This window comes from Lagopus muta, chromosome 5, assembly GCF_023343835.1.
Source record: "Lagopus muta isolate bLagMut1 chromosome 5, bLagMut1 primary, whole genome shotgun sequence".
NCBI lineage: Eukaryota > Metazoa > Chordata > Aves > Galliformes > Phasianidae > Lagopus > Lagopus muta.
The window spans coordinates 12,658,846-12,676,479 of record NC_064437.1 but is presented as its reverse complement, the minus strand read 5'-3'; positions in this window follow the sequence as shown (position 1 = coordinate 12,676,479).

Here is a 17,634-nt window from a genome sequence, read left to right as displayed (position 1 = left end):
GACTGTATCCTGCCTGAAGTACTATGGTCTCATGAGCCCTTACCCACTCTAAACCTGCAAGGAAGAAAACAGGTAATACCCTGGAGAGCTGGTTGTTACACAGCAATGGCATACACATATTCTAAGCCAAACAGGATATTAAATAATACAGATACTATGTTCAGTCAGTTCACTCTGACTGCAAAAAGAGATGAGAACTGAAAATGTTCCCTTTGTTTCCTCCCAACGTGGCAGCGTATGACACAGAACTTTTAAGTTCTTAAATGACTGTCTCCTTAGAATGTGTCTGAAGCTACCAACTCAAGTTCATCCTCAGTTCTGTCTTCAACTGCTTAGAGTCTTCAGTGAGCTCAGCTCAGCTGGACAAGAGGATCCTGCTTGGAGCCATCACTTGTGTTGACACATGTTGCTTTCATCCTTATCTGTAGAGCTCTGAGATATCACTGATCAGACATAATTGAATAAGAGCTCCTTCAAAATCACATTTCATGTGGATAAGAAAAGTGCAGGTGTTTACTGCGGGCAACTTTCAAGGTCATAAAGTTTAGATGTGTTCTTTCATCAGCACAGAAGTTGGAGAGTGGAGAGGAGGGAAGAAATCAGTATATTCGAAGGACATACTACTGTACATGCAGTTTGGAATTCCAGCATTTCCTTTGAGTTATCTAGTACAGCCTCTCTGTGGCAGGAGAGTAGTTTGTAATGAAATTCAGCTTTGCAAATTTTATGAAAAGTTGAACTCTTGCTGTTTCAGTTTGGACAGTTTTAAGGATGACTGATCAGTTGCCCTACTTGCTTGTACACATAGAAGATGAGAGCTGATTCATGACCTCTGACATAACTTTCACCTGTCCAAGGAAAACAGCATACAAGCTGAATACCAAAATGATGAATTAACAAAGCATTATGTATGTCCTTTATTGAAAGTTGTCTGTGATTTGAAGGTCAGTTTAGCAAGGGCAAAATATATATATATATATATATTTTAATTATACATAAACCTTTTTTATCCTTTTATCTTCTAGAATAGCACAGTGCACAGGGAGAGAGCTTTGCCATCAAGTTTGGAGTACAGACACACTTGTTCTTTTATTCTTTTATTTATTATTTGTTTCTTTTATTTGTCTGGAACTTTTTCCAGTGTTAATCCTTTTAGATCTCAACTCTACAGGTTTGTTGGTGTTTTTTTGTCTTGTTTTGTTTTGTGTGTGTGTATGTGTTTATTTTTAATGAATGTGCTACAATTGACTCCTTGTTTATAAGTCTGAATCTAGTCTTTTGTTTAGAGAGGATAGGCAGATTAGACATACATCTGAATGACCTATTACGCATTGTAAGGGCTGTGTTTAATTGAAAAAAAAAATAACAGCTGCTTAATTTATGGATATGCACAACAGGACAAACAATTTCAACATGGTAAGCAGAACACTCATCATTCATAGAGTTGGCATTTCCTCACACGTCTCAGTTGCAACAGGAATCTGTTTTTTTCTGTGCTAATTTAGTGCTTTTTAAAGGTGCCGGATGGTGACCCCAGCACTTCAGCCTGTGTTCCATGCAGAACAGATGCAGTGCAGCACCCTTACCATCACCAATTTGCTCACCATGATGTGTGGGAAAGTCACCAAGGGAGAGGAAAACACAGTGCCATGGCTCATAGCCCGCTGGGAGATTTTCAGCACTGGTATTAATTTGGAGATAGGCTTTTGGAGATAGGCCAGGAACTGGGCTTTTCTCATAAATAGGATATGAATTCTGAGTAGGTAATAATAATGAAGCTTTTGTCATCACACCAGCACCTTCTCTTTTATGAGGACTTAAGTCAGTGATGTCCCATTTAACCCATATGTTTGATAGGTGAAGGAAGAATGACTAGAAGCATGACGGCATAGTCAGGTAGTCCATGCTCTCAGTTCAATGCAGGCATTGTGCTGCCCTCATTAATCTTTTGTGAGTGCCTTGGAGTATGTTGTAAGGAAATATATATTTAATTTTTCTTATTTTAGTTCTGTATTGCATTTTGTTGTTTGTTTTCGAAGTACTCCCCTAAGGAGAAGAAAGCATGTGTAGTGGAGGCTATGAGTTTGGTAGTATTATTGTTGGTGGTGGTTGATTGTTTTTTTGTTTTTTTTTTTTCTTTCTTTTTTGATAGCTGTATGTATTTGCTGAGGGCTGTAGTATCACAGAAGTGAGTACTGAATTCATTTCTGTTTTCAGTCACTGGGGATGTACTGTCTTCTGTGTAGACAACTCTCTTACTGAGGATTATGCTACCAAGAATGTTTTATGTTTAATGATTATGTTTTATTGAAGCTCTACTTTAAGGTTGTGGATCTCAAAATTTTATTTAGTCTTCTTAAAATCTGGGACCCAGGCTACTGTTTATCTTAACAGTAATAACTGAGAATTTTACTTGATTTAAAAATCAATAAGAAGCCAGCAAAAGAGAAGATAGATTTGCTCAGGGCAGCTCGTGTATTACAGCATTTTGTTCTAATTGGAATTTCCTAAGGTGTGATGGCTTCATGCCCAGGAATTACATGGCTGTAATCCAGCTGAGAGGTGATACATGTAAATAACCAAAGGGTGGACTTGATCTGCCAAGATGGGGTGGAGCCTTGTAGCAATCAGTGATAATAGAAGCTGCTGCTTACAGATACTACCATGGAACATAGCTGCATCAAGGATTCCAAATACCCTTAAGCTGTAGACTGATCTGGATAATTTGTGGCCAGCATTTTCAATAAAAAATGCTCCTTCCTGCAAATTCTTTGTAATGCCTTCATCTGCCTCTAAGTTTCTTTTAGAGTCAAGTGCAGCCAGATGTTTTTATAAATTAACTGATCTCGTCTAAGTACTTCGTGTAGTAGAGATGTGGGAAAAAATAGGAAGAGCTGAGTACCCTCATTGTTTTATTGTCACGTAAGTCTAGATAACCTAAGAAATTCTCCTTGGGTGATTGACAGTAATATAGAGAAGGACTGGAGAGAGAATGGACTCTCATAGGATACCTCAAAACAATTAAGTAAAGCTTCTCATTATTATTTTTTATTAGAACAGAAATGTATACGCTCCTCTCTACTCTTTAAGAAAAATACCAAGACATCTTCTCACAAACTGCTGAATATATTTGGACAATAAGCATATATATCCTCCACCCATTTATGATCAAAGCTCCATTTATATTTCTAAGCAGTTTTAGTTTCATGGCCTGGATTTAACCCATGTTTTTTCAGGTCTAGAATATTAGTAGCCCTTTCATTCAGTTATTTATTTTTCTATCTTAGTTTTGAGCTTTTTAAAGAATGCATGAATTACCACTAGACAATGGTGGTCTTATCATTAAGGCTGAGGAAATTGTGGTGTATTTGAAGAAGAAAGGGAAGAGTCTAGATTTCTTCTTCTGGCTGACATGAAGTCTGATACCAGGAATCAAAGGGTTTTCTGTCCTCTTTAACCATCCACCACCTGTTCTGTCATTCACCTGTGCATGTTATGATTCTTTAGTCTCTGCAAGATCATCACCTCACTCTCATTGTATTGCTGGAATTCTTCATAGCTAGACCACAGTGATAGTCCTTGCCACAATGATACACTGATTAATTCTGTTAAGAGTGCCCAACAGTTGGTTTTGGTTTTCCATTTTTTCTTAAGCTAGGGAAGATACAGACTGAATTTGGAAGTGCTACAATGCAGCGTGTGATGAAATGTTGGGACTGTATGCATGTATTATGTACATATGTATGTATGAATGTACAAATTTTATTCTGCACATCTGGGCAGAGCAACCCATGGAATTTGGGAAGGCTTTCCAGTGGGATTCATCATTTCTTCTAAGCAGGTGATAAGTGTGTCTCAAGTTCTTACCATTACTGAGTGTTCAGTTTCAAAACAAATCTTTGCTATAATCAATAATGTCTGAAACAGCATCTGGTACTTCAGAATTTCAAGCATATCTTGTAGGCTTAGAAAATTAGAATCAACCATGGATCTAATTATATAAGCTGCTCTCTTGGCACATTTCATCTGGATAGAAATAGGCAGAGCTGGGTATTTTTCAAAAGCTTGATCTCACAAAATTTCTAGTTTCATTGGGGAGGTCCATTAAGTATTTAAAAGTTAAGGAAGTTACTGAACCTCCAGCCCTCTGAGACTAACTCTTCACCAGCTGCAGAGACTGTTAAATATCTGCATCATATGTTGCATTTTATGAGAAAATAACTAATGCTTTTTTTTCAGTCTGCATGCAGTTAATGTCTGGGCAGGATAATGTAGCCTACAAATTAGGTTGCCAGTGCAGCCTTTCTTTTCTGGTCTTCAATTTTTTAGGCAAAGTCTGTGTATTCACTAATCCAGATCAGTGTGTGTATTAGACAAATGTGTATTGTTACAAAGCTAGAATATGAGTTTTTGAAATCAACTACAAAACTTCATTTGATTGCAGTGGCAGAATAATGATGGAATTTTCAAAATATCATTTGTTTCTCACCACCAATTGCTGCTAGTCCACATCCTGTTTATTTAGGGCAAAGAGAAAACCTTGTTTTCTGAACTAAGTTGTATTCTACTGGTTGGGTTCAGAAATGATGGAAAAAGTGTTAAAACATAATAAATATTTCTTTGAGTGGTATCATTACCCGTGATGTTATAGCTTTTGCTTATTGATTAGCATGAAAATCATGAAAAGCTAGATCAAACTCAGCTCGTTTATTTTTGTGTGAAAGTCCCTACTGTGTAGTGGACAGCACTAGCTATTATCATGCAAGCACAAGGCTGCTCTGGAAGTAATGCCTCCTACTTTTTGATGTTGGCCCACGATGTCAGAGGAAGATGGTGGTGGTATGGCAATAGAGGCTGAACCTTGCCACCTATAAATCTTTACATTTTGTTGCCATGTAACAGACGTCAGCAGAGGGGCAGTCTGATAGAATGGTGTCTGACGTGGAAATGTGTATGAAGCAAAGGTGTATCATTGAATTCCTCCATCTAAAAAAAAACAATGGTACTCATTCACATTCTTTGACACTTGCTGAATGTTTATGGAGACCCAACAGTGGATGTGAGCACAGAAATGCAGTGGGTGATGCATTTCAGCAGTGGTAACATAGATGTGAAAGACAAGCTACATTCCAGGTGGCCACACACAGCTGTCATACCATGAAATGAAGAGCCTCTTGGTCATTTAGCTCATCTATGCAAATCAACTAATGGTGGGGCCTTTAAATTTAAAAATTATTTTACAGCTGAGAATTTGGTCTATCAAATAGCAGCATTGTGGTCTTAGTATCTGTCATAATTTCCATGGAAGTAAATAGGAAGCATTACTTTTGGAGCAACCTACACAATCTGCTTGCCCTGCTCTTAGAAGGGATTTTCTTACTGTTAAGAAGGAATAGTGCCACTAAATATGCTGTCTACCTTCAGCAGAAGGGAAAAGTAATTTTTAGAAATCTCACCCAGATATTGTCCTGATTATGATATTTGGACATAACCCACTTGGAGATTTTCATTATTATTTTCTATTTCAAAGTTAAAAAAAAGAAGTTTAAAATATGGTCTGAAAAAAGCTTAATATATATGTGTAGTATTGCATTGTAGAAAAAAAATGTGAAGAGAATAGAAGTTTTCAGCGTAATAACATCTGATAAACTAGAATAACTGCATATATGAAGCATATTGCTGTTCACAAGAGGTGGACTTCCTGTTATGCATGTGCATAAGGAACTAAGAGCAGACTGATGCTTGAACATAAATGAGAATTTAATTGTCAACTCCCACAATTATCTGGGAGTTACAGTCACAATGCAGTCACATAATTAGTATTAAAATAAATGTGCAAGCCAAAGTTTTACTGCAACAAAGACTAGTGACAGGATGATATTAAACTGCAGAAATGTGCTTTGAGTCTGTTCTTTAATCATTCTCAAAATATATTCATTTTAATCATAGTGGAATTCAAATGATTTGAATTTTATCAGTGTTAGTGTGAGAAAAGAAACAGCTGGAGGACACTTCTTGAAAACAGTCACTAATATGATAATTGTGTAAGCAACCAAATGCCGCATCCTAAGATGTCAAGTAGATGAACACAGAATGTGTTACAAAGATATCAACTTTCTCACGTTTGGCTATAGCAGGATCTCAGATAGCAGGCTGCCAATGCAACCAAAATAACTGGCAGCCAAACTTGCCGGTTAACATAAGGCTGTCCTCTTTCTCAGTTCTTAATTCATTTCTATTCCTGTGACATAGACTAATACTATTGGACTAACTATATCCACCTGCCAGTCTAATTGAAAAGGAACTTCATGGCTTAATTATAGGAAGAAAAGAGCCTACTTACTTTAAGATCAGTCTAGAAGTTGTCATCTTACTGCTAACTTCTACACTCCTGCTAACTGGTATTACAGTGCTTTGTGTTGTGAGGTTTTGCAACTGTTGAAACTGTTGTCTATCATTAAGGTAAAAGTAAAATACAGATAGAGAAGATAAAATGAATTCCTTATCTATAAAGATACACTATATAGTTGTAAAATGAGTATTTTTAAATATTATACACTTGTCTAAACTCACAGTTTATATCAGTTTATCCATAGAATCCCTTACAGCTAGGACACCTATAGCTGTGACATGTAAAGTCACATCTACACAACTGCTACTCATATTCCCAACCTAAATGAAACATTCCAGGAAAAGTTCCAGGAAATATCTAACTCTATGAAGTCAACATGTCAAAAAGGTTTGGGATTTCATAGACACCTCCATTTGGTGTTCTTAGGTTTTATGTTTTTGGTTATTGTATTCACATTTACTTATTTACAGTTCTTTTCATTTTTTGTGGCATGCCAGTGTGTTTTTAGGTCATTAAAGTAAGACGTCTGAACTAAAAATAAAAAAAAAATAGTAATAATAATAAAAAAGACAAGCCTTCTGATCAATGCAGTTCTAATTCCACATTAAGTGTTCAGATTTTACCCACAAAATTTTGTTTTCTAAACACTGTACAAAAATACTATGAAAAATGCCTGTATTTTTCAAAGAACAAAGATATTCTTCCTAGTTCCTACAAAGATGATATTTTCCACCCCTTTTCTGTTTTAAAGTGATGCACTTGCCATAGAATTGAGATTAATCAAAGTTAACAGTGTTTGGAGAAAAAAATGCACTTTATGATTTGAATGGTATCTTGAAGAAAAGCAATCTCAGAGTTAAAGCATTAGAATGGTTTCAGTATTCCATTGGAAACATTCCTCTGTTTCATCTAAACTCATTTGTAAACCAAAAGACTTTTTGCTGATGTTCTGCCAAGTGCATAGTTTTGCTTTTTTTCTGAGGGATCTGGAGCAGACAGCCAATCTGGTTACTGTCTTGAAGTTCCATTTACACTGGGAATTTATTGTTGGCTTTAGTCAGCTACTTGAATGATATTCTGGGTTGCTTCTTATCTTCAGTAACTCTGACAATCAGATGCAAGGAGCAAGATCATGAGCCACTGAGTCTGCTAGACTTGAAGAGGCTTGGGAAACCCACACAGAGTTTGGTAGATGAGGGAGGGGGGATATTTACAAAGGAAAGAGGAATATCCTTATTCCATCTGGGAGATCCGGTAAAAGTATTTGTTCTATACAATATACAATTTTTCATCTGATGATGTCTCTTTAAGAAATTTTGTAGAAATAAAAAGCCTTGATATAAGACAGTTATTTTGGATCTCTGAAGCCAGAAGTCTTCTTTCTAGAGTAACAAATATACTGTTCAATTTTCTAAAGCCTTTACTAATTGTAATGGTATTTAACTTAATATTTCCTTTTTTTCCTACATTTTACTTTTGCAGTTGGTTTTTATGCTAAAGAAGAAGAAACCTTGAGAAAATAAATAGCAACTACTGTTTTCTGTAAGTGATTTTAATTCATTACATTTCTTTATCCCTCACTTACCCCCTCCCTCTCTTATTCTAACAGCTTCTATCTTATGCCACAAGCAAATATAATTTCTGTTGTTGCTTCTTTGCAAAATCCAATTTGTTATGATGTATTATGCATGCCAGTATAATTGCAGAGGAGGAGTTAAACTGAATGACAGTTTAAAGAGGTGCATTCCTTTGGCTGTGTCAGTCACAAAGAGCAGCAAAAAGAAAAGTGGGACGAATTGATGAAAGTATTAATCTGCTGAGATTTCAGATGAAACAATGGGACTGTCCTAATCAAGCCATATCCTCTGGAGAACAAAGTGCCATTATGGACTCCTGTTACAGAGAAAATTACTATAGCCACAATAGTATTATCAGTTGTAGTATCTACTGTAATCTTTGTGTATACATTACTAACAATTAAAAAAGTGCTTGTCAGTACCAATCTTAAGATAAACCATTTTTTCGAAGAAATATGAGAGCTTTATGAGATCCTGTATAATGAGTTTGTCTTTTGCCATTTATTTTCTTACAAAGAATAGAATAAAATATGTAATAATCATAAATAAGTGCTAAATTGCAAGGTAGGTAAGTATTCCAAGTGAAATCTCTTTAAAGAAAATGCATAAGATTTTCACTGCAAATGAGGATAGAGGTTATAAATACAACAAATTACACCTTTGTAATTCTGATGCTGGGGAACATGATGTATCCATTAAAATAATGGTAAAGTGTTTTATACTTTTTATTTCCTTCAACAAATTGCAGTGGTTAAAAAAAAAAAAGCTTTTAAAGTCAAGGTTTTTTTCCACTCTTTTACACCATTGAGCTACAATTCCTTTGTAACATTTTAGAGATAACTGCTCTAAATATGTTTATGTCATTTGTTTCTGCACTGTTTCCTGAGTCTGTCACAGACAGCCTGATCAGATGGTAACAGTGGTGTGGGGCAGGAAGACTTAAGCAGTGATGCACTGGAGATGACTTCATGCTTGAAACTTTCAGAGCAACTCAGTTGTCTACTATGGAAAAGGATTCTCTCCCACTGCTGTGCATTTTCCTGTCCCTGGTCTTGAAAAACATTTAGAGAGCTGTTTTAGCAGAGGAGTGAATGTACTGTTGCTCTGAACTATTTATAGATCTCTGTTATACAGATTAAGTTCTGTACATAACAAGAAAATAAGAAGGATCTTAAAGAGCCTCGAATCTTAGGGGAATCAGATTTGATAAATCAGCTCTTCAAAAGAACAAGCAAATGTTTTGAGTGGGAATGGGCCTGCAGATTCAAATTGTCCACCTGTACTTTCATATCAGCCAATAAAAATAAAATACGAGGAATTGCTTTCAAAGCAGCCCTCGTATTCACATATGCAACTCACCAGTCAGCTCACTCAATCACGTAGAAGCTTGGGATTCCCGTTATTGTGAAAGTCAGCCCCTGAACTTTTCATCTTTCAGTATATAAATTCCACAACCCTTATTAAGAACAATAGCAAATCAAAGAAATGTATGATAGGTCCTTATTCTTTGGAAAACTGGTTAAGTCTGAATATTACCAGATGAGAAACCATTCTGACATTGAAGGAGCAACACTGAGTTTTCCCCAAGTACAATCCTGAAATTGAGAAGACAGTAACCAGTTTGCTGACATTACCTACTGTTCCAGAAGTACTGAATTTTTTTCCTTAGATCTGTTTTCAGATTAAATCAAATCACTGCATACTTATGAACTGAGCAGGATCCTATGATAATAGTTTTATCCCAGTGAAGATCAATTCAAAGTAGAGACCTCATCCATAAGAGGCTTTTCTGACTGAAAGTTAGCAAGTCCATTATAAGTAGAATCTGTTTAGTATTTCTTCAGAGTTGTCTTATCAAATCTTCATAGAAATTTGATCTATCTAAAAGGTCCTTTGAAACTGCAAACAGGCATACAAATTGAAGTGTTGCTATTCATGAAAATAATCTTTTTACAGGATATTTGTAGAAAGAGAAATATTATGTTTGGTAATTTCTTTTCTAAAGAGACACTTTAGGCTTCTGTAATAAATAGTACTATTATCAACACACACACACGGAAGTGCAAATTCTTACAGGTATGCTGTGTACTTCAGAAACAAGTATTTCTGACATAGAACTGGTCGTAGAACTGTATGCTCCTAAATAGAATGGAAGTCCTCACAAAACAAAGCCCTTCTAACTTGCAAACCTTTTTTGTGCTAGCTACTCCAGCTAATGGAAAAGCCACATAATGTAAATATTGCACACATTTTCGAAGGAAATGGCATAATTTGTCTTTCCTACACTTGGGTTTCGTACTGCTTTTGGTGCATACAGGGGTGCCCAGTGCTTGGAACAGTAAAACAAAAGGCTCAGTAGAGATCAGTCTAGACCAGGCAACCTCACAACAACAACAACAAAAAAAAAAAAAAAAAAAAAAAAAATCCCAAAGGAAAGGCAAAGCAGTGACTATACTGCTGCTATACTGCTGCTGATAGGACTGCATAAGCTGGCACAAGATAGCCACATTATTATAGGAGAGTGCATCATTCAATCTAAGGTGCCTTTCCCTTATTGCTCTATGCATTAAAGCTCAAAGAATAGCAAAAAGTTTCTTTTAAGGTATTGCATTCCAGTCAGTACTAGAGTAAGTCATCTGAAAATAGCTCTTGCCATTGTTTCTTCATCTGCTACTTGGATGGGTAGGTCAGTTTGAAAAAACTTCCATCCCTGACTATTAATATAAGCTAGAAGTATCATATAAGCTCTTTTTTTGTAATAATTTCATTCATATTGCATGGTGATAAAAGTGAGTATGATTACAAACAGGGTCTTGAGATATATTAATAGCATGTTAAAAAAAAATATGGCATATTATAGGATTTAGTTTGAAGTATTTAAAACAGAAAAATATTTTCTTGTATTAGAAGCAACTGGTAGAATTCTTTATTTTTTTTTTAAGTATCAAGTCTTCCCAAACAAAATCAATTTTTATCTTCTACTGTAGGCCAACTATGGAAACAGCAAGATCAGTTATGAGAGATTAAACAAAGACCTCTTCATTAAGTCAGTGCCCCTTCAATCAAAACAATATTGTTTTCTGTAGAACATTTACTAACGTCATATCATGGGGGACTTCTGCATTAGAGCATTGTCCATTTCAGGAAAAAAAAACAAAAACAACAACAACATGTAAAACATGCCTGTGAACTATTCTGTTGTATAAGAAAATGACCTTGTATGGCAATTTCTTCAGAAATATTCCTCCTTGCTTTATAGCATATATTTTACTGATGGAGTTTAAATCTGCACCTGCTATGACATCAGTGTGGTTTCACTAAACAGCCCTGGCAACAGTACATTATAGATTTTCAGAAGTCAATTGTGTATTTTGGTGCATCACAGCTTCTTACCGGCTTTACCTGGAATCACCTCATACAAAGTCAAGCATAGTCAGTGACAGAAGAGTCCCATTGATTTCACTTGCAGGTGTTCTGTTCAACTTGGAATAGTTTTGAATGTGCTTTGAATTTTATAGAGGCTTTCCAGTCACCTTTGGGCCTGCCTAGTTCTGAGACAAGTGCTTGGGCTGATGTTGGGCAGCCCCACATAGCTCCAGCCTGAATGACCCATGCAGAGTTTGTTCTCTTCTACTCTTAGCCTAGCATTTGCACTCTGAGCCATAAGCGATGTAAGGACATAAGAACTTTTCTGAGGTGGTGGCTTAGTAAGAAGATTAAACACAAATCCAACTTGAAGCTCTGTCATAAAGGGGCCTGATTCAAGACTAAAGAATTTTCCCTCTATTTTCTGTGCCTTTATGATTCATCTAAGTTTATTGCTTTGCTCTGAAAATTATGAAAAGAAAAAGTACATATCAAAAGGGAAACAGGTTTCATAGTGTTAGCTTTGAAGCTTGTAATCTCCCACAGAAAACCGACTGAAACTTCCAACATGGTTTGCCCCATAAAGAGCAGGTGAAAACATGATTTGGAACAGCGTGACAGTGTCTATTACCTCCAAATGCGTCCATTATAAAAGAAAATCCTTCTGCCCACTAATTTTGTCTGTGTTCAATTAGAATGAAAATGTAACAAAAGCTAGGTGGATTAAAGAGTACTTGTTTTCCTTACTCTCCAGAAGCCTAAATTCAATATTCTACAACTTGGTTGTTTTGTTTGTACAGATCTCCTTGCTTGCTTGGTCAGGCATTTTTGGTTTGTTTGTTTGTTTGTTTTTTTCCCAGCTTTTTTCAGCTACTAAGGTTGCTTGTGCCACTTGCATTCTTTTCATATTGTGTATACAAAGAATTTGTATCGTCTATTGTTTATTCAAAATGTCCAACTTTATTTTGCCAAGGCTATCTGTTTTTAAATTAGTAATTTTCACTTCCTCATACAATTCTTCTAAATTACTTTTTGGAGTACTGGCTATTAATATTTTAGGTAGCTTTGATGTTTTACTTTATAGTCTTCAGTTTTATTTTACATTTCACAGGTTCCTAGTTGCAAATAATCCTACAGGCAATTTTCTCACATTGCAACTATTCCTTGAAAGATATGCTAATGTAGAAAGGCACTTGCAATACTGGGGGTTAAGTTAATCACCCAAAATGAGTCGTATTACTGTCAGTGGTATATAAAGACATCCCATAGTGAATTACTAGGCAGAGTGTTAAAGCTGCTCTATAAATACCGGAAGCTGAAGATGTGCAGAAATAAGCATTCATGTCAGAATCCATTGAGCTAAGAAATTCAGGGGTTTTTGTTTCTGGAATCAAAGGTACCAAATAAATACAATGTTTGTGTTTTCTTTTAAAAATCTGCAATATTATTTGGAAAGCCTTTGTGAATAGTAAAAATAATAATAATAATAATAATAAATAATAATAATAATAATATTAACTCCCTGTATGTTAATATCTCTGCACAGGAAAAGAATTGTTTGCTCTTTGTTCAGGAGAAATAGTAAGAAACTCAGGGCACTCAAAAAATGGATTGATTATATTATGTCATTTAAAACTGAACTTGAAAAAATTCTCATAACCTTAGACTTGTTTACAAGTAGCCAGAAGATATGTGCAATAGACATATATGTTTGCATATTCTTTATAAAGGATGATTCACAGAATGTTTGAACAATAGAGAAATTTTAGGCTCCTACATAGGAAATTTCTGCCAGATATTTCTACATCCCCTATAATTCCAAATGAAGTAAACTTCATCTACAATCCACTGGGATGTGAGTGATAAACCTTTTATCCAGGAAAGTTGAATGCTGAGCTGCAAATGTACTCTCTGTGCGTACATAGAACAAACTGGTCGCTATCACACAAAGTGCTCCTCTGGTCTTGCTGAGCACGAAGAAACATTTAGCTGTGTAGGCTGGAGAGCATAGTTAGGATCTGCTGCCAGGTCTGATTTTTATTGGTTGCATCTGTTGTAATGCCACAGTGCTATTCTGTATGGACAGTAGATTAAGGAGTTTTAGATAGTCTTAGTCTGTTCTGTCAGAAGGGTACTTTCTCAGCAGAATGACTGATTAGAGTGAGGTGGGAGTACAGTTCAGGGCTACATTTTTAAATATCAGTACAGTTGTACTTATAATGATCTAAATTTCTGTTTCTTGTCTGGAAAATAAAATGAAATAAGATTTAGTTACATTGCAGTGATATGCATTTTTATGAGAACAAATACATTTCAAAGCAGAAAAGATAGGGAGTGTATGGGAAAGGTTTATGTGGAACACAGTGTTTATTTGCCATGCATATTTGATATGTGTTCATTAAATACGCAGTAGAAATGTCAACATAAAGTGCTGTTTAGATCCTCCTATAAAAACAAACTTCATCGATATTAAAATTGGAATGTACTAATCTTTGGTTAAATACAAGCCATATTTGCTATCCAGCAAAGAAATGTTTGGTTGACTGTTGTTAAATAACCGTATATTTAACATAATTTAATTTGCCCAGCATTTAGAAAGTCTGATAGAGTGATACTCTGTCAGTGCAACCAGCACTTTCATATACCATTATCTGCCATTATATGTTGTTTTTTCCAACTCTCACCCATTGACATTCAGTGACTAACAATTATCACCAGCCCATGCCTAATTCAAAAGCATTTTCACATTCCCATTGAACCACTGCCAATCTCTCTTACAAAGAGGAAAAAATCATATATGTCTTCAAGGAATGCTTCAATATAACATACATTTCTCTGACATAACCACAACATCTAAATCTACACACTACTAAATTAACATGTGAGATAGATGGCAGCATTTAAGAGCTGGAATTTAGAACTACATGTTAATCATTCCTAAGTTAGAGTATTTTGGTTTGTCTGATGGTTGTTGGGTTTTTTTTTTTTTTGCTGGTATACCCATATTGATTTAGAAAGTTATTCCTTCCACCAGATTAGGCTTTTAAACAGTGTTTGTAATGATGGCCTATATATACTGAAAAGATTCTTCTACAGCAATCATTGCAAAGGTTAATGAGGATATCCAATTAGAAGTATAAAATATACCATACAAGATTGTCATCCATATAAGATATACTACATGGGATTGTTATCCAAGCCTTATATGGGCCAGCAGTTTAAAGGGAGCTTTAAATTGAGGGTTATGTCCTGAAGCATACTATCTTTTGCTTATAGCCTTGGCAATTTCATTCTCTGTGATGCAACCTTGAATGTTCCTGCTGCCTCTGTATCTAGTATTTGGAGTGGAGTCTTACTGCACTACACTGTTAATAATATTTGTAGAAGGAGTTACATAGGGGTACAATTTATCCAAAAACTGTCTTTGTACAAGTCTTTCGGTGGGTTTATCCAGCAATCAGTCAAGTGCCTGCAGTGTAATGTGCAGAAACCTGAGCTAGATTTAAATTCAAACACCGGTAACAATCTAACCAAGGCAGCACTGAGCTCAGCACAGCCAATTTACTTTGCTGAGAAGCTGGGTAAATTAGCTCATGCTGAGATCTGCGCTGCCTTAGCTGACTGCTGGCAGTGCCTGGGCTCACTAGTTTAAAGCTGGTGTGGGTATGTCTCTAGTGTACTGCAGTCATTGCTGATGTACTCTTGCAGTACAGTGTATACATACACTTAATTCATTGCTTTTCTGTTTCTGGATGTCTTTCTGTTGGGTATGCTTCATGCAGGAATTTCCCAGTTATCTTTTGCTTCCTTTATTGCTCTAACCTTTCATCATATCCCCTTTTAATCTTTAATTGTTTTTGTCTTTGGTGTCTAAATGCTAAATGTTTTGAGTTGGGAGTGACCAGAGTAAGAAGGATGTCACCTCTTCCCATGTGCTTCATAGTATTGTCACTATCTGCCACATCTGAATGTCTGCTTTCTAAAATAAATATCAGTACCATATCCCTAGAAGACTTTAGGGAGATTTAGTTAGCATAATGCCATTATGACTGCCTCCACTCTCCTGCATGTCTAGGCTTGGTGTCCTGAGGAGTGCACACATTAGGTTTGTTACAGCCTGGTATCCTGAAGTATGTATGTACCATGTTTCATAATTACAAAGACATTGTATTGTGTATTAGATAGTTGGTAAAAACTAAATTGATGTGGGTAATTATAAATTTTGAAAAAAATGAAGATTCAGTAACTGATGTTCAATCACTATTATATTCCCTCTCCAAATTTTGGTATGCCTTTTATTGCTCTGATTTCCCTGTTCCCACTTCTTTGTCATCTTCTACTCTGCTCAATGTGACTCTTTACTATTATGCTTTGATTGATAAATCATCCTCTCAGCCCTTTAAAAGCACTGTAAGATCATGCACTGCTTGTAATATAATAATCCAGTGCATAGCTTGGTACATGTGAAATACAAAGGAAAAATAACAAAAAAATTGTATTTTACTCCCTAAAAAAATGTCATTCACTAGGCTTATTGCAGTTCCTTATTTTTTGCATAGCTGGTGAAATTCATGAAGGCAGACAGACAAATGAACAGATAGGCAAGTAATGTACAGGTCTCAGTACATTATTGATTTGGAAGATTGGTGAAAAACCATCTGTGGCAAAAATAGTAATAATAATAATAATAAACTTTATGAAAGAGAAAGAAGAAGAGAAAAATACTGAACTGTATTAAGGGATTTCATTACATCCTTTGTTAAAGACCAGGGCGAAAAAAGAAAAAAAAGGGATTTAAATAATGAGGAAGAATTCATAATAATTAGACAATTAGAATGAATGTCTCATTAAAATAATGTGATCTGTGTGTAATATGGAAGTTTTGTTTAAGACGCTGAACAGCCAGGGATGCAGCTCTGCCAGTGGTGGCTTCCATCACAGGCCTGGCCTGGACTCCATGGCCTTATTGAGCACAGCAACCTTGCCACCACAGGGCTACATGGTTCCCTCCGAGCAGCCAGCAGCAACCATACTTCTTAGCTCTTCTCAATGCTTTTTGGAAATAATGATGTGAATTTTGTCACTTTAAAATGATCTTCTTGGGAAAATAGCCGACAGTAAAATGGGTGTTAGAATGACAGGAACATGCTGCCCTCCAGGCTCTTTCACAACAGAAAGGTATTTCAGTGCCACTTGAAACCACCAGAGACATACATTTGTTTGCATTCTCGTATTGCAAACACCTAATCAAAATGGTCTGAGGAGACAGGAAAAGCCATTACCAAGCTGAGCCCAAATATGCCAGGTTTCAGCCTGAGAGAAATTTGTAGCCTGAAGTTATAAGCCACTGAAAATAGGTGTTTATAATGGAAGTGCCATCTTAACCTTATCTGTAGTGGCACTACTCTTTCCTATAATATCTCCTTTCCTAGCATCTGTGAAATTGTAATCTGTCCCATGGCTGGTAACTGTAGAGATGATGAAACCAAGGGATATGCTCTGAACCACCTTAATTTATCTGTACTAGGTTTTTACTGACACATAAAAGGGAAGGTGAGCGGGGGGGTGAGGGGCTGATGTCAAACAGCTGAGTACCTCTGCTGCAATTGGGAGAAAGAAAAACAGGGCACTGGATGGCTTTCTCTGTCTGTCACCAGCTTACCTTTTAATACCTCAACATTTTTTCTTTCTCTCCAGCAAACATGGAACAAAATTGTTCATGATATTTGAAGGTTTCATCTGTAATATTTGTGTTTCTGCCTCGTGGGCCTAAAAGCAAGCCAGTGCAGGACATCGTAGTCCTGTTAATGAAGATGTTATCTCTGGAAACATTCTGCATTACTCAGCATTAATGCCAGTCAGCTGCCAAATAGCAGTATGTGCTACACTGATTCTTTTTGACCAATGTAGCTCTTCCATTACAGCCTCTATCATGTAGGCTTGATGAGAGAGACCTGTAATGCTGTCTTAAAAACCAGTCATAGGATGTATTTTTGTTCCATAACTGCTTAATTCTTTTCATTTCCTGAATTGCTTGTTGCACTGCCTTACTTCTTTTTAAATTTGGTCAACTTTATCTGTACCCATGCATATTGTCTTAAATGGCCCAACAAATTAACTTATTTGCAAAACTGTTATGTTTGTACCTATTAGCTCACAGTAACTTTCAAGGATACAGGATCTGAATCCTATGAAGTTTTCCTACAACATTTACCATTTTTCCTTTTTGAACCAGAGCACTTAAATATTGAGGGCACAAGTGATGTGAGCCCTGAAAGATGCCAGGATTTTAACCTTTGACAGAGAAAGCTTTTCTTGTTATTTAAATAGTATCTCATG